At 45.0% G+C, this 18461-nt stretch overlaps 1 pseudogene; it reads left to right on the top strand.

Moving 5' to 3' along the window:
• Positions 1-6867: 6867 nt before the first annotated feature.
• LOC128593856 (26S proteasome regulatory subunit 4-like) lies at positions 6868-8262 on the top strand (annotated as a pseudogene).
• Positions 8263-18461: the final 10199 nt, after the last annotated feature.

Raw genomic sequence — 18461 nt, 5'->3', positions numbered from 1 at the left:
AGCTCTGAAAATAAGATGTGGGCATTGGTCACTTGCTCTGAGCTGTCCCTGCAGCTGGGTGGGTCTTCAGTTTGATCTCTTGGCAAGCCCCCAAGCCTGCCTGGGAGCCAACTCCTTATTTCCCAGTTTCCATGCCTGAAGCTCTCCATTCCAGCCAGCCACCCTGCTAACTCCTGGGGTGCCCTTCACTGAGGGCTGCAGCTGTCACCTGGCCTCTGGGAGAGCTTCCCCTGAGCTGGGGCTGCCAAGGCTGCTCCCACCTAATCCTGTATTCACTGGTCCCTGTCCCATGGCTTATCTTGTCCGCCAGCATGTCCTGCTTGTAGGACTGACCTTTCAGTTGCTAATTTCAATCTCAACACCTTTTGCCCCTGTTGACCTTGACTTCCTGTCTCCAAACTACCTGTGTTGCATCAGCAGCAGCACCACAGCTAATACTACTGGTCAAGTGCTTAGTGCACCCCAGCACTGTGCAACTGTTTGCATATTTAATCTGCATCATGACCCTGTAAAGAACGGGTGCTGGTCTGTTCCGCAGTAGGAGAGAGAAGCACAGAGTGATTAAGTAGCTCACCTAAGGAGCGGCAGGTCGTACGCAGTAGAGTCAGGATTCAACCCCAGGACTGGTGCCATCTTTCTACTTTATCTTACTTGCAGTTGACTCCCAGCAACCAGGGTGATCTGTGTACCTTGGATCATGTCTCCCCCTCAACTCATGACCCTCTAGTACTCTTGCCTCACTTGGTGAAAGCCAGAGGTTCACAAGATGGAGCTCTGTTCCTTCTCTGCCCCCACTTGCTGCCATGTCCCCTCACTCCTCCTCTCAGCCACAATGGACTCCTCATTGCTTCTGAAAGAAACAGATGCACTCCTGCCTCTGTGCCCTTGGACTTGCTTGTGTGTGCGCCCAGATTGCATCCCCCTCCACCAGCATGACCCAGTCCCTTCTTTGATCTTTGCTGATACTGTCCATTTAAAAACCCCAAGTCTATCTTTACTGACACCTGCACCCAAAGACTCCCTATCCCCTTACCTGGCCTTATTTTTCTCCATAAATGTATTTTTTGTTTATTAACCCCCCTCTACCCTGGGAATAAAGCTCTAGGAGGGCATGGCCTTTGCTCATGGCCGTGTGTCCAGCACCCTAAATGGTGCCGGTCAGTGTGTGTGGAACAAAGGGAGGAAGTTCCAGGACTTCCCTCAGGAACCTGAGCTTTCAGGGAGGCTCCAGGCCACCCTCCATCCCACGTCTGTGCCCTGGGCCATCATGGCAGGAGACTTTCCATTCAGCCTGCAGATTAAGCCTTAAGCTTCTCTGCCCTTCAGTTCTCTCTACAAACAGGAACATGTGGCACATATTCAAGGGCTGGACACACCTTTCCCTTCTCATTGACTGTCTTTTTGTGGGGTTTTTTGGTGCTAACTCACCTGTTGAAGGAACTCCAGCACTCTTCCCTTCCTGCAAGGGTAAGGATGAGAAGCAGTTTCTCCCTCACTCATAATACCACCAGCTACACGGTGGAAACTCCCTACCCACAAAACCCTGTCCAGCTGACTGGACATTATTTAAAATAATCGAATGGAGAAATCTTTGTGGATCTTTCCCAAAAGATAGCTTCTGTCCTCCCACCTAATACCTCAGCAGCTAGATAGCACCCAGACGGCTACCCAGCACATCCAGGGCCACCAGCTTCATTCCCATGGGACAGAGCACCTGGTCAGTGGACACTGGGCCCTCAGAGCAGGAGTGTGTCACTGAGTTCTGGGAGCCCTGCAGTAGCAGGCTCTGGGCATGTGTACCCCATCACCCTTCTCCAACACAGTATAGTTTATTTGTGGGGTTTTGGTGGCTGGCAGTAGAGCAGCACCTGTGGTAACCTCATTAGTCAATTCCAAGCCCTCCTCAGAGAAGGGTGACAGTTTGCCAATTTAGCAAGGATTTTTTGTTTCGTGTTGCTATGCGAGGTGGGAGGAGTTGGGGAGACAGGCCAAGCAGGGAGAGAGAGGTACAGCCTCATCCAAACCCAGTCTGAATTTAGAGAAAAGGAAAAATTGTATTTGTCAGGTTCTTTGATTGTCTTTATAGGTCCTTAGCTAACAAGACCTTAACTTTCAGGAAGGTTCTTAAGAAAGACTTTCTCTAGTGGGAAGCCAGAAATATGGGGTTAGATGGTAAAAAGCTGTGCCTTTACTGAGCGTCTGTTATGTGCCGGGTGTGTGCCAAGCTTTGCAGAGAGGTGCCCTCCCTGGCAGCTGCTCAGAGTATGCTGTCAAAAATATTGAGTCAGCATTTTTATGCTGGGAGGAAATGGGGTTTATTCCCTATTGGAAAATGAGGGAATTGAGTGTTTGAGGGGTTATGTGACTTTTCCAAGTTCATACTGCTTCTATATATAGTGGGGCCAGAATCTGAACTCAGGTCTGTCTGACTGCAAAGCTTAGACAACAAGCTCCACCCCACCCCCTGCTCCCACCACTCCCCATTTCTCTGGATGTCACCAGATTTCATGTCACCTAAGGATAAGAAACTGATATGGAGTGAAATGAACTCAGTGAGTGCTTCTCTGGGTCTCAGGCCCCACTTGGTAAATTGATCTGTAGTCTCTTTTTAGTTGAGACCACTTGGTAAATTGAAATTGACCATGGAATGCCAAAGCCTTACCTGGTAGGTTCCAAAACACAGATTCCATCTCCTTTCCTCTTCTTCCCCAATACCCACATGGCCATGGTGAGCTGGGCTTCTCCCAACATGGAAGGCTGAGCAATTGCAAAGGCCCTCGATCCTGCTCGTACTAGAAACTTCAGCAGCAGCAGTCCCTGCACCCAACCTTATTCCTCAGAAGGCAGTTGAATTCATCCTTTGGACATCAGCAAAATTTCAAAAGAGTCAATATCAGAAAACTTCATACTGAACTTCATGATTTGGGGCAGTGTTTATTTTGACATAGGGAGATAGATTAATCAGGGTCCCAGCAGGGAACTGAATCCTTTTCAAAAATATTTAACTGAAAAGAACATAGTGAAGGGAGGATTTAGAGATGGGTGTGCAGGGTTCAGGTTGACAGGAATGTCAAGGCTCCCTGCAGCTAGCAATAGCTGGCAATTGCCACCACCCCTGAGCCTAAACGGGCAAAGGAAAGAAATGGTGCTGCTGGGGCCTGGAGAGAGCTGGAAGCTTAGAGGTGGCCGCCTGGTGGGAATAGTGGTCCCAAGGGACACAGTCGGGACACTGAAACAAGGAGAGAGCTGGGAAGAGACGCCATCTCAGCCTCCAACAGCGCCTCACATTGGCCTGACCCAAAAGGAAGCCAGAGGGCAAAGGAAGCCTGCGATTCAGTTCCGGTGCTCAGCCTCAAGGGGCACAGAGCAGGGCAGCACAGAGAGTGGCACACACAAGGGACACCTTCATCCTTTTAATGATTAGGACTGTGACCCTTCCAGGCCTGCCTGCCACCCCCAACCCAGTGGACCTTGAGGTTTGGGGGAATGAGAAGTCAAGCCCCTCACCATTAGGGTGAGGATTCATTAAGCTTAAAACCCTTGTTTTAGGTAATGTCTCCTTGCAGCTTTTCTGTGGCCCTCGATGATAGGAATGAGACTTGCCTTCCAGATGGAGACACCAAAGCTGTGGGCATGGCTGGCCCTGAGGAATGCAGGGAAACACTTGTAGAGAAGGATCTGATCCTTGGTGCTTTAAAACTTCTAGGGAGGAGCCATCCTTGCTTCTTCACAACCATATCAGTAGTGACCCTCTGAACTCTATTGCTGAATTAGTTGTGTTGGAGGCAAGAACTGGTCTGGACCTTGCTTAGGACAACATTGTGCAAAGGCTCAGAGAGGGCCTGGGTTGGTCACTCTTTGCTGAGCTACCTGCTGCTTTGGGATCTGCTATAGCAGGTCACAGCGTGTGCATACCTTCAAGAGAAAGAGAAAACTTTTCATTGTCTTTTATTTAGAAAAAAAATGCAGGATAGGGCGGCACTTGTGGCTCAAGGAGTAGGGCGCCGGTCCTATATGCCAGAGGTGGCGGGTTCAAACCCAGCCCCGGCCAAAAAAAAGAAAAAAATGCAGGATAAAGGAGGAACAAACAGGATCATTCTGTTTGTGGTCTACTGAGATTCCCTGGAAAACAAGCTTAGGGTCTATGGTAAAGCATGAGCGACCCAAGCCCTGTCCAAGCCTTGTCTAAGCACAAGGCCCTTACTAGTGAAGAAGGAAGCAGAATTTCCAGTTTGGTTCTAAGTCTTTTATGGCCTTGACCGTTAGCTTAAAAGCAGAGATCCAAGTTGATCTTTATTAATTACTGTAAGTCAAGGGGAGACATAGTGGGGGCGGGGGGAGTTGGGGGGCACGGCTAGATTTGCATGTTCTAGGCTCATGGAGAACCAAGAACAGGCTCCCCTCATAGAGCAAAGCCACCAGACTGACTCACAGAACTCAGGATAACTCTTTACTTACTATTTCTGGTGTATTATAAAGGATGCAACTGAGAAAGAGCCAAACAGAAGACACGCATGGGAAGGTATGGGGAAGGGGCTCGGAGCACCCGTGCCCCCTCCAGCCCATCAGTGTGTCCATCACACAGGTAGTGCTTCTCGCCCTTTCATGTAGGGGTTCTGCGAGGTTCCTAGTATAAACAAGACTGATTAAATTGTGGCCCATTGGGGACTAGCTCCCCTGGAGGTTGGGGGCAGGGCTGAAAGTCCCAGCCCTCTAACTTTGCCCTGCTCTTTGGAGTAGCCAGCCCCATCCTTTAGCTACCTAGGGGTCCCCAGGCCCTCATTAGCATGCAAAAGACACTCATCACTCTGGAGAGTCTAGGGCTGTAGGGGCTATATGCCAGTAACCCTGACAAGGACCAAATGTATATTTCTTACTATATCACAGAAGGGTGCCAAGATCTGCCCAGCTCCCTGACTGCCTTCCCCAGGGGAAGTGAAACAGGTGTGCTGACCATCTTAGAGCCTGTTCTTTTTTTTTTTTTTTTGTAGAGACAGAGTTTCACTTTATGGCCCTGGGTAGAGTGCCGTGGCATCACACAGCTCACAGCAACCTCCAACTCCTGGGCTTAAGCAATTCTCTTGCCTCAGCCTCCCAAGCAGCTGGGACTACAGGTGCCCACCACAACACCTGGCTATTTTTTTGTTGTTGCAGTTCGGCTGGGGCCAGGTTTGAACCCGCCACCCTCGGTATGTGGGGCCGGCACCTTACCGACTGAGTCACAGGTGCCACCCTTAGAGCCTGTTCTTAAAGCCTATTCTTGATTTAGGAAATCTACACCCAAAAGCAACCAGCTTCTGCTGTGGGTGACTGACTCACCACTGAATGCAAGCAAGACTCCTCAGCGTTGCTGCTAGGGCAGAAGAGAGGTGGCTCAGGCTCTGTCCTCAGGCCTCCTCTCTTCTTTGTCTCCATTCACTCCCTGCAGGATCTCATGCCATCACGTAGCTCTAGATGACATCCATCTGCTGGTTGTAGATTAGACCTTTGACCCCGGCTTCTCCCCTGCATTCCAGAATCATAGCGCTAACTCCTGCTTGCCACCTCCACTGGAGTGTCTGGGCGTGTCCAAGTGGGCACATCCAGAATCAAACTCAGACTCACATCCTTCTCTCAATATCCTCCTTCCTCAGTCTCCACATCTATACATGGCCACTCCATCCTTCCATTTGCTCAGGCCAAAAGTCTTGGAATCATCTTGTTTCCTCTGGGAATTTCACATCTCACACCTAAGCCATCAGTGTTTTAGAGAAAGATAAAACAAGGAATGGGGGATAGAGTGTACTAGGATGTCTCTTTTCCATAGGGTGGGGAGGGAAGGCTTTTCTGGTAAGGTGATATTTTTGGAGACCTGAAATGAGGAAGCTAGTCAGAGATAGAGCATCCTACTGCAGAGGGGCAGTGCTCAGCAAAAATCCTATTGGCAATTCCTTCAGATTAAATCCAGAATCCTACAACTTTTCATCACTCCCAAAGCTACCTTGCTGGAAAAACCTTCCAGCATCTCTTGCCTAGATGATTGCAAGAGCCTGCAGCCAGCCTCTGCTGCCAGCCTTCCTGTGCCCCCACCAATCTTCCCTGCACTGCAGCCAGACAGTCATGTGACACCCCTGCTCAGAGCTCTTGGGGGGCTTCTGAGCTCACTTAGAGTAAGCCAGTGTCTTTACAATGGCCTACAAGGCCCTACATGTGTCCCTCCTCCTCCTCTGCCCTTTCTCCCCATGCTGTCTCTAGGCATGCTGGCCTCTGCACTCTTCCTCCAACATGACAGGCATGTCCCGCTGCAGGACACCTCATCCTTGCTGAGCACTCTGCCCCTCTGCAGGAGGATGCTCTATCCCAAAGTAGCTTCCTCACTTCCCATCTCCAAAAATATCACCTTACCAGAAAAGCCTTTCCTCCCCTCCCTATGGAAAAGAGACAAAGAGAGTCATCCTAGTATACTCTATCCCCCATTCCTTGTTTTATCTTTCTCTAAAGCACTTGTTGTTACCACAACTATTTGTTTGTTTATTAAGCCCTCTCACTCTCTCTCTTGCACACAAACATGATTGCACACAAATAAAAGCAGGGACTTGGTCTATTTTCTCAGTTGAATTCCCCAGCCATGTTTTGGGTACATACTCAATATTTATTAAGTGAATGAATGAAGTCAGACATGCCCTCAAGGGTAGGTTCAAATCAGCAGGGATGTGGGGTGTGTGTACTGCGTGGTAGGACTTCAAGCAAAAGCCTGGTGATCATCCCACTTCTGTGGCAGGTGTTTGTCAATGACACATTGTCAAACATGTTGCTGCCTTTGCAAAAGGCTGTTGGAACATGCAGCTAAGGGAAGTAAAGCAAAGAAAAGCAAAGATGGGAGGCAAGATGGGTCAAAGTCAGAGTGGTGGCCATGGTCCTGGAGGTGGCAGGAAGAATGAAAAGGATAAGGAAAAGAAATATGAACCTCCTGTACCAACCAGAGTGGGGAAAAAGAAGAAGAAAACAAAGGGACCAGACGCAGCCAGTAAACTACCACTGGTGACACCTCACACTCGGTGCCGATTAAAATTATTGAAGTTAGAATTAAAGACTATCTTCTCCTGGAGGAAGAATTCATTAGAAATCAGGAACAAATGAAACCATTAGAAGAAAAGCAAGAGGAGGAAAGATCAAAAGTGGATGATCTGAGGGGGACCCCAATGTCAGTAGGAACCTTGGAAGAGATGATTGATGACAATCATGCCGTTGTGTCTGCATCTGTGGGCTCAGGACACTGTGTCGGCATCCTTTCTTGTAGACAAGGATCTGCTGGAACCGGGCTGTTCGGTTCTGCTCAACCACAAGGTGCATGCTGTGATAAGGGTGCTGATGGATGACACAGATTCCCTGGTTACAGGGATGAAGGTGGAAAAGGCACCCCAGATGACCTATGCTGATATTGGGGGCTTGGACAACCAAATCCAGGAAATTAAGGAATCTGTGCTGCTTTCTCTCACCCATACTGAATACTATGAAGAGATGGGTATAAAGCCCCCTAAAGGGGTCATTCTCTATGGTCCGCCTGGCACAGGTAAAACCTTGTTATCCAAAGCAGTAGCAAACCAAACCTCGGCCACTTTCTTGAGAGTGGTTGGCTCTGAACTCATTCAGAAGTACCTAGGTGATGGGCCCAAACTTGTTCGGGAATTGTTACGAGTTGCTGAAGAACATGCACCTTCCATGGTGTTTATTTATGACTCAAATTCTGGTGGTGAGAGAGAAATTCAGCAAACAATGTTGGAACTGCTGAACCAGTTGGATGGATTTGATTCAAGGGGAGATGTGAAAGTTATTATGGGTACAAACCAAACAGAAACTTTGGATCCAGCCCTTATCAGACCAGGCCATATTGACAGGAAGATCGAGTTTCCCTGCCTGATGAAAAGACAAGAAGCGCATCTTTCAGATTCACACAAGCAGGATGACCTGGCTGATGATGTAACTCTGGATGACTTGATCATGGCTAATGATGACATCTCTGGTGCTGACATTAAGGTAATTTGTACAGAAGCTGGTCTGATGGCTTTAAGAGAACGTAGAATGAAAGTAATAAATTAAGACTTCAAAAAATCTAAAGAAAATGTTCTGTATAAAAAACAAGAAGGCACCCCTGAGGGGCTTTATCTCTAGTGAACCACAGCTGCTGTCAGGAAAATGGGAGTTTACCTGACCCCAGAGGGATGAGGTTGGAGAAGCTGCCCAGAGTCGTCCATGTTCCACTTGACTGATATTAGCAAACATCCTCTGTATCTTTTGGAATATGATGTGTAAGCTGCCCCTTGGGTGGCCTTCATCTGCTGGTCAGTGTGCAGCACTCTGCTTCTCAATAAAGTGGGCTCTTGTCACAGGAAAAAAAAAAAGCAAAGATGAATAAAGTCAAGTAATATTCCCTCCACAGAAAATGTAAAACAATGGTCTTCACAGATGTTTCAGACTCTACCAGCCCACCTCATGCACAATCTGCTATGCGATTAGTTAAAAACAGACAAAACTATGTATCTGAGGTGTAGGTCCTGAATATTTTTCAATAACCTTACTCTTTGAAGGATGTGTCAATTCACAGATAATGGCCCTTTATAATAAACTTTGAAGCCCAAGTTTGAAAGGAGTAGATCACAGCATTGTGAGGACCAAAATCTGGAAGTGAGTTCAGGGAAGGTGGTCTGGACACCATGCCCAGATGCATGTGCCTTCCAACAGGCCATAGGTAGAGAGTTGACAAGAGAAAGGAGCATAGCTGGTAGATTTATCATTTGACCTACCCAAGACCTAGCTTCTTGGAAGTCCTAGAATGTTTAGCAATTGGGGTCATAGGCTTGGTTTTCCTCTAGCTCATTCTGTGGACCTGAGTAAATTGCTCATCCTTTCCCACCCACCCTAAATAGCCTTCTCTTTGGCCCCCTGCATGGTTCTGTGCAGAATAGAGAGGGTGTCCTGGGAGTCACTGACGCTGGATTCCCACTCAACTCTGAGAGATTGACACCACCAATCTCCTCTTATACATGTAGCTTCACTCACCTTGATCATTCAAGGATATAAAGACAAGTCACTTCTCAGCCTCCCAGAAGCATCTGGTGTTCTGTTTCAAGTCCTTTGTCAAGATGCTTCCAAATGGCCAAACTCCTTCTTCTCCTTCCCTCCAGCTACCACCAGGGAGATAAAGGCCCCTCCAAAGGGGGCCAGAGGAGGGACCTCTTAACTTCCCAGACAATGAACTGAGGCAGCTCTGAGATTTATTTTTTTCTGGAACATAAGGTCCCAGTCCACAGGTCCACTAGATCAAAGGGGTAGCACTAACCCTGGAATTTTCTTTGACCAAGTCCTAGTAACCAGGCTGGGCTATTTGTGTTTGAGGGTAGTGTTGCCAGATGTCACAAATACAAAAAGAGAACACCCATTTAAATTCGAATTCCAGATAAACATTGAATAAATTTTTAGGATAGTGTGTTCCATAAAATATTTGGGACATATGTATACTGAAAGATAATTCCTTGCTTGTCTAAAATTCAAACTGCATTGGGCATTCCATATTTTATCTGGCAGCCCATTTGCCTGGTTTCTAAACACATCAGCAACTCCCAAATCAGCCTGGGCAGAGCTGTGCCATGGGGCACACTTAACAGCTCCAATCTCTCTTCCCCACCCCGTCCCTTCCAAGAAGGCTCGCTAGCCCCACGGTCAGAAAACAGAAGGGAGATGATGCTCACAGCAGCTGTAGTCAGGCACCCAGGCCCAGTCAAGGGCTCAGGGATCCATGAAGGGCCTTGCTGCAACCATCTGCCCAGTGTGGGGAGGTGGCAGCACCCAGGAGGGGACTTGGCGGACAGACGGGAGAGGGAAAAGTCCTGTGTTGCCAGCATGGAGCTTTGAAAGGGAATTTTGCAAGGCATCACCTGTGAAGAACTGATTTCCTCCAGACACATCACCTCTCCTGCCTTCCTTGAGGCCTCCGCTGGTACCCCCTGTCCTGGGACAAAACAGGGCTTAGGCTCAGGCTCCCCTCATCATCCCTGGGATGTCTTTCCTCTCCTCCCTCAGTCTCCTTGACGTCACAAAAGGTAGTCTCAGAGCAGAGGCCTTGCCTATGCCCCCCTCCTCACCTCCGGCTTGTTCCCTGGCCAGCTGTGGTTTGGCTTGATGTGTAATGATTAGCACATGGCCACTCTCCAGGGTCCAAATAACACCCCCCCTTTTACAAGCTATACGACCTGGGACTGTCAGCACTCTGCATCCCAGTTTCCTCATCTGCAAATGCAGATTCTTGTCACAAAGATATGAGCTCGCAGATGGGAAGTGTTTAGTACAGCGAGCAGCTGGAGTAGAGCCTGAGACCCACAGACTGCTCCTCAGCCACCTCTGCTGAGTTTGCTTTCTTTCCAGCCCTTCCCGAGCCCTCTGCCATCCTGGGAACATACACCTGCCCTGCCACTGCCACCATCTCCTCTTGGTGTCCACAACACTGTGTTGTTCTCTGCTTCTGCCTCCTCTGCGTCTCTCCTTCCTTTTCACAGTTACTGTCCTCTCAGTCCCATCACGCCTGGCCCATTTCTCCAAGGTTCTAGCACGGCTCTGTTCTCATCTCTCTTCAATCCTCTGCCCTTCCACCCTCTCAGTAGCAGGTGGAAGTGTGAGCGAGGGGAGGCTTGGCTGTGTGGGCAGGCCATTTGCACAGGGCGCAGAGGCTGTACTTTGGTGAAGGGGGCTAGAGTCCAGATCAGTGAAAGGGAGTCTGCTGTTCACTTTCTACATGTATGATTTTTTTTCCACAAGCATCTAAGTTATTTTTTTATAATAGTAATTGCAACAATAATGTAGTTTTTTTATGGAAAAGGAATGAATTACCTGTGACCAGTCTGTCAGGCCTTCTTTGTTGAGTAATCTGCCTTTAAGAGTGTAAGGAGTGTAAGGAGTTCAAAGTACAGGTGGTCCCCTGGTTATGATGATTTGACTCAAGATTTTATTTTTTTATTGTTGGGGATTCATTGAGAGTACAATAAGCCAGGTTACATTGAGTGCACTTGTTAGGTAAAGTCCCTCTTGCAATCATGTCTTGCCCCCATAAAGTGTGACACACACCAAGGCCCCACCCCCCTCCCTCCGTCCCTCTTTCTGTTTTTCCTCCCCCCCATAACCTTAATTGTCATTAATTGTCCTCATATCAAAATTGAGTACATAGGATTCATGCTTCTCCATTCTTGTGATGCTTTACTAAGAATAATGTCTTCCACTTCCATCCAGGTTAATACGAAGGATGTAAAGTCTCCATTTTTTTAAATAGCTAAATAGTATTCCATGGTATACATATACCACAGCTTGCTAATCCATTCCTGGGTTGGTGAGCATTTAGGCTGTTTCCACATTTTGGCGATTGTAAATTGACCTGCAATAAACAGTCTAGTACAAGTGTCCTTATGATAAAAGGATTTTTTTCCTTCTAGGTAAATGCCCAGTAATGGGATTGCAGGATCAAATGGGAGGTCTAGGTTGAGTGCTTTGAGGTTTCTCCAGACTTCCTTCCAGAAAGGTTGTACTAGTTTGCAGTCCCACCAGCAGTGTAAAAGTGTTCCCTTCTCTCCACATCCACGCCAGCATCTGCAGTTTTGAGATTTTGTGATGTGGGCCATTCTTACTGGGGTTAGATGGTATATCAGGGTTGTTTTGATTTGCATTTCTCTAATATATAGAGATGATGAACATTTTTTCATGTGTTTGTTAGCCATTCGTCTGTCATCTTTAGAGAAGGTTCTATTCATGTCTCTTGCCCATTGATATATGGGATTGTTGGCTTTTTTCATGTGGATTAATTTGAGTTCTCTATAGATCCTAGTTATCAAGCTTTTATCTGATTCAAAATATGCAAATATCCTTTCCCATTGTGTAGGTTGTCTCTTTGCTTTGGTTATTGTCTCCTTAGCTGTACAGAAGCTTTTCAGTTTAATGAAGTCCCATTTGTTTATTTTTGTTGTTGTTGCAATTGCCATGGCAGTCTTCTTCATGAAGTCTTTCCCCAGGCCAATATCTTCCAGTGTTTTTCCTATGCTTTCTTGGAGGATTTTTATTGTTTCACGCCTTAAATTTAAGTCCTTTATCCTTGAATCAATTTTTGTGAGTGGGGAAAGGTGTGGGTCCAGTTTCAGTCTTCTACATGTAGACATCCAGTTCTCCCAACACCATTTATCAAATAGGGAGTCTTTCCCCCAAGGTATGTTCTTGTTTGGTTTATAGAAGATTAGGTGGTTGTAAGATGTTAGTTTCATTTTTTGGTTTTCAATTCGATTCCAAGTGTCTATGTCTCTGTTTTTGTGCAGTACCATGCTGTCTTGACCACTATGGCTTTGTAGGACAGACTAAAATCTGGTGTGCTGATGCCCCCAGCTTTATTTTTATTACAGAGAACTGCCTTAGCTATACAGGTTTTTTTCCTGTTCCATACAAAACGCAGAATCATTTTCTCCAAATCTTGAAAGTACGATGTTGGTATTTTGATAGGAATGGCATTGAATAGGTAGATTACTTTAGGAAGTATAGACATTTTAACAATGTTGATTCTTCCCATCCATGAGCATGGTATGTTCTTCCATTTGTTAATATCCTCTGCTATTTCCTTTCTGAGGATTTCATAATTTTCTTTATAGAGGTCCTTCACCTCCTTCATTAGGTATATTCCTAGGTATTTCATTTTCTTTGAGACTATGGTGAAGGGAGTTGTGTCCTTAATTAGCTTCTCATCTTGACTGTTATTGGTGTACACAAAGGCTACTGACTTGTGGACATTGATTTTATATCCTGAAACATTACTGTATTTTTTGATGACTTCTAGGAGTCTTGTGTTTGAGTCTTTGGGGTTCTCTAAGTATAAGATCATGTCATCAGCAAAGAGGGAGAGTTTGACCTCCTTCTGCTCCCATTTGGATTCCCTTTATTTCCTTGTCTTGCCTAATTGTATTGGCTAGAACTTCCAGCACCATGTTGAGTAGTAAAGGTGACAGAGGACAACCTTGTCTGGTTCCAGTTCTAAGAGGAAAAGCTTTCAGTTTTACTCCATTCAGTAAAATACTGGCTGTGGGTTTGTCATAGATAGCTTCAATCAGTTTTAGAAATGTGCCACCTATGCCTATACTCTTCAGTGTTCTAATTAGAAAAGGATGCTGGATTTTATCAAATGCTTTTTCTGTATCTATTGAGAGGATCATGTGATCTTTATTTTTGCCTCTGTTAATATGGTGGATAATGTTTATAGACTTGCGTATGTTAAACCAGCCTTGCATCCCTGGGATGAAGCCTACTTGATCATAATGAATGACTTTTTTGATGATAAGCTGTAATCTATTGGCTAGGATTTTGTTGAGAATTTTTGCTTCTATATTCATGAGTGAGATTGGTCTGAAATTCTCCTTTTTGTTTGGGTCTTTTCCTGGTTTTGGTATCAGGGCGATATTTGCTTCATAGAATGTGTTGGGGAAGATTCCTTCTTCCTCAATTTTTTGGAATAATTTCTGCAGTACAGGAATAAGCTCTTCCTTGAAGGTTTGATAGAATTCTGGTGTGAAGCCATCTGGACCAGGGCATTTTTTGGTTGGAAGATTTTTTATTGTTTCTTTGATCTCAGTGCTTGAAATTGGTCTGTTCAGGAGATCTATTTCTTCCTGGCTGAGTCTAGGGAGAGGGTGTGATTCCAAATATTGATCCATTTCCTTCACATTGTCAAATTTCTGGGCATAGAGTTTCTGGTAGTATTCAGAGATGATCTCTTGTATCTCTGTGGGATCAGTTGTTATTTCCCCTTTATCATTTCTGATTGAGGTTACTAGAGATTTTACTTTTCTATTTCTTGTTAGTCTGGCCAATGTTTTATCTATGTTATTTATTTTTTCAAAAAACCACTCCTTGTTTCATTAATTTTCTGAATGATTCTTTTGTTTTCAATTTCATTGATCTCTGATTTGATTTTGGATATTTCTTTTCTTCTACTGAGTTTAGGCTTCGATTGTTCTCCTTTTTCCAATTCCATAAGATCTCTTATGAGATTGTTGATGCGCTCTCTTTCTGTTTTTCAAATGTAGGCATCTAAAGCAATGAATTTTCCTCTCAAAACTGCTTTTGCAGTATCCCACAGGTTTTGGTAGCTTGTCTTCATTGTTGTTATGCTCAAGGAAGTTAATGATTTCCTGTTTTATTTCTTCCTGCACCCATCTGTTATTCAACAGAAGATTGTTTAATTTCCATGCCTTCGTGTGGGGTTGAGCGTTTTTGTTAGAGTTGAGTTCCACCTTTAGTGCCTTATGGTCTGAGAAGATACAAGGTAAAATTTCAATTCTTTTGATTCTGTTGATATTTGTTTTGTGTCCCAGGATATGATCAATTTTGGAGAATGTTCCATGGGGTGATGAGAAGAATGTATACTCTTTATCTTTGGGGTGGAGTGCTCTATATGCGTCTATCAAGCACAGTTATTCTAGGGTCTCATTTAAATCTCTTATATCTTTGTTTAATTTCTGTTTAGAGGATCTGTCCAGCTCTGTAAGAGGAGTGTTAAAGTCCCCTGTTATGATGGTATTATCAGATATCATATTGCTCAGACTGAATAAGGTCTGTTTCAAGAATCTGGGAGCATTTAAATTGGGTGCATAGATATTTAGAATTGAAATGTCTTCTTGTTGTATTTTTCCCTTGACCAATATAAAGTGACCATCTTTGTCTTTTTTGACTTTAGTTGCTTTAAATCCACATGAATCTGAAAATAAGATTGCAACTCCTCTTTTCTTCTGAATTCCATTTGCCTGAAAAGTTGTCTTCCAATCCTTGACTCGGAGCTTTAATTTGTCTTTTGAAGCCAGGTGTGTTTCTTGCAGACAGCAAATGGATGGCTTGTGTTTTTTAATCCAGTCAGCCAATCTATGTCTCTTCAGTGGGGAATTCAAGCCATTAACATTTATTGAGATAATTGATAAGTGTGGTAGTATTCTATTCATCTTAGATTGTGAGAGTCCATTGCTTAGTTTTATCTTTTGCATCAGTGTGAAGGTTAGGTTCTGTCCTTTAATTTCTGAGTTCTTACTTTGCTGCTGAGCCATTGTGGTGGTCAGTGTGCAGAACAGGTTGAAGTATTTCCTGTAGAGCTGGTCTTGTTGTGGAGAATTTTCTCAATGTTTGTATATCCGTAAATGATTTGATTTCTCTGTCAATTTTTAAGCTTAGCTTAGCAGGGTACAGAATTCTGGGCTGGAAATTGTTCTGTTTAAGTAGATTAAAGGTAGATGACCATTGTCTTCTTGCTTGGAAAGTTTCATTAGAGAGGTCTGCGGTCACTCTGATGGATTTGCCCCTTAGGTCAACTGGCGCTTACTCCTGGCAGCTTGCAGAATCTTTTCTTTTGTCTTGACTTTGCACAGGTTCATCACAATGTGTCTTGGAGAAGCTCGGTTAGAGTTGAGGCAACCTGGGGTCCGATAGCCCTCTGAAAGCCGTGTGTCAGAATCTTTGGTGATATTTGGGAAATTTTCTTTTATAATATTTTCTAGTATGGCTTCCATTCCTCTGGGGCATTCTTCTTCCCCTTCTGGGATTCCTATAACTCGTATGTTGGAACGCTTCATAAAGTCCCATAATTCTGACAGTGAATATTCTGCTTTCTCTCTCTTCTTTTCTGCCTCTTTTACTATCTGAGTTATCTTATGAACTTTGTGTTCTACCTCTGAAATTCTTTGTTCTGCATGGTCTAACCTGTTGCTGATACTTTCCATTGCATCTTTAAGTTCCCTAATTGACTGTTTCAGTTCCTTCAGCTCTGCTATGTCCCTTTTATATTCTTCATATCGTTCATCTCTTATTTGATTCTGTTTTTGGATTTCCTTTTGGTTATTTTCCACTTTATTAGCAGTTTCCTTCATTATTTCCATCATTTCTTTCATTGTTTTCATCATGTGTATTCTAAATTCCCTTTCTGTCATTCCTAACATTTCTTTACAGGTGGAATCCTCTGCAGTAGCTACCTCATGGTCCCTTGGCGGGGTTGTTCTGGACTGGTTCTTCATGTTGCCTGGAGTTTTCTGCTGATTCTTCCTCATGAGTGATTTCTTTTATCTGTTTCCTTGCCCTAATTTTCCTTTCACCTCCTCTTGCTCTTTAAGTTCTCGTGCCTGTGAACTAAGGGTTAGATGAGTCCTTTTGGTACAGGACCAGAAGGGTGAGAAGGTTGAAGAGCAAGAAAGGGATGAAAGAAAGGAGGACCAAGTGAAAAGAAAAAAAAATAGAGAAAGGAGAGGGGGTGGGTAAAAGGAATATTGACAAAAAGAAGAGAGGCACAGAAATAGAGAGACAGAGCAATATAGGTGTACAGTAGGGTACTTTGACACAACCTTAAAAAAAATCACCTTCTGGGGGTGCCCAGTTGGGTGGTTCTCTTGAGGTCAGCAGCTCTTTGCTAACCTGATCAGACACGGTACCCCACCTCCACCAAGTAGAGAGGAAAGACAAAAATGCTATAAATCAAACCAAAACAAGCAAACAGAAAACTTTACAGGATAAAATCGGGTGAAAAACCAAATAATAGCAATAGAAACAGTAGCAAAAATGACGTTCTAGTTATTAAAAAAGGCAGCAATGGAAATTATAATTGAACTAGAAAAATTGAGAAAGAAAAAAGATCTGTACGGAAAAGGTTGAAATTAAACAACGAAACAACAACAACAACATCAAAATAAACAAAAAAACAACCAAAACAAACAAACAAACAAAAAGACAAAAAAAACCCAAAACACAACCAAAAACAAAGCAGTATGTATATGTTGTTGAATATTGTCTGGGCAACACGTGGTCTTCTGGGGTATGAGATGTTAATCACAGTTCTGATACGACTGGAGGCTGCTGATTTCTCAAACCCCAGCAGGTAGACACCCTAAATCTCTCTTCAGCCCACTTAAAAGGCACTTTGAACTTGTAAACTTGCTGAGCAGAAGCCTTACCAGGAAAGTGCTTGTCACTGGAATCACTGCTGAAGTGGCTATCCACTTACCCAGTGTGCCAAAACCGGTCTCACTCTGCCCCTGAGGGTTAGGGCTGCAAGGTGGCTCAGACCCCACCCTTAGGCTACTCAGTGCTGGGTTACCAGCTCCCACCCGATTCTCACTCTATGACCCTGAGGGCAGAGCTTGCCGGGGCAGACCACTCACAATGACTCCCTGTGGCCCACAGCCAAACACTATTAGCTCCGTCTGGCTCAGCGGCTCAGACTGGGGCCCTAGACAATGGCCAAAGTTCTCTGCATTCCCGCTCAGGCTCTCCCCAAGGCAGCTCAACTGAGTGCCAAGTCCAAAGACACCAAAACAGTTCACAGGTAAGGCCTTTCCGGTTTGCAGTCTCACTGCTACTGAACTTACAGTTGCGGGCGGGTTTAGACTGATTGAACACACGCGACCACGTGCCGGTTTTCCACTGTTTTAGTCCTCCTCTTGGGGTCCAGAAGTCTCTCGCTGACTCTCTGTATCCTCGCAAGGGTGATGATAGGCAGATCCCACCAGCCAGAGATGCCCGGAGTCCTATCTCCCCGGACTCACGGTGCCCAGATGCAAGGAAGCTGTTACTCGGCCGCCATCTTGCTCTCCTCCTCAATGAGGTTGCTGACGTGATTAGGTCGATCGAACACACACAACCACTTGCCATATTTCCACTGTTTTTGTCCTCCTCTTGGAGTCCAGAAGTCCCTCGCTGGCTCCCTATATCCTCAAAGAGATGATTATAGGCAGATCCCACCGGCCACAGATGCCTGGAGTCTTGTCTCCCCAGACTCGCTGTGCCCAGTTGCAGGGAAGCTGTTACTCCCGACTCAAGATTTTTTGACTTTATGATGGTGCAAAAACTATAAGACAGTCATTAGAAAGCAGTGTGCTGCTCTGCCATGGTGCTGGCAGCAGCAGGGAGCACACAGTTAAATGACTAGAACTCAGTGGTGCACTGTGTTGCCAGGTGATTTTGACCAACTATAGCCTGATGTGAGTGTACTGAGTGCATTTGAGGTAGGCCAGGCTAAGCTATGATGGTGGTAGGCTAGGTATACTGGATGCAATTTTTTTTTCTATTTTTAAATCATAGCTGTGTACATTTGTGCAATCAAGGGGTACAATGTGCTGGTTTCATATACAATCTGAAATATTCTCATCAAACTGTTCATCGTAGCCTTCATGGCATTTTCTTAGTTATTGTATGTAGACATTTGTATTCTGTATTTAGTAAGTTTCCCCTGTACCTATTCTAAGATGCACGTAGGTGTGGCCCCACCCATTACCCTCACTCCACTCTAACTTCCCCCCTCCCTTCCCCTCCCTTGGCCCTTTCCCCATATTCTTATGCTATAGTTGGGTTATAGTGTTCATATGAAAGCTATAAATTAGCTTCATAGCAGGACTGTGTACATTGGATACTTTTTCTTCCATTCTTGAGAT

Source organism: Nycticebus coucang, chromosome 9, assembly GCF_027406575.1.
Source record: "Nycticebus coucang isolate mNycCou1 chromosome 9, mNycCou1.pri, whole genome shotgun sequence".
Lineage (NCBI taxonomy): Eukaryota > Metazoa > Chordata > Mammalia > Primates > Lorisidae > Nycticebus > Nycticebus coucang.
Note: the sequence above shows the minus strand (reverse complement) of the source record. Positions and strands in the feature narration are given on the sequence as shown.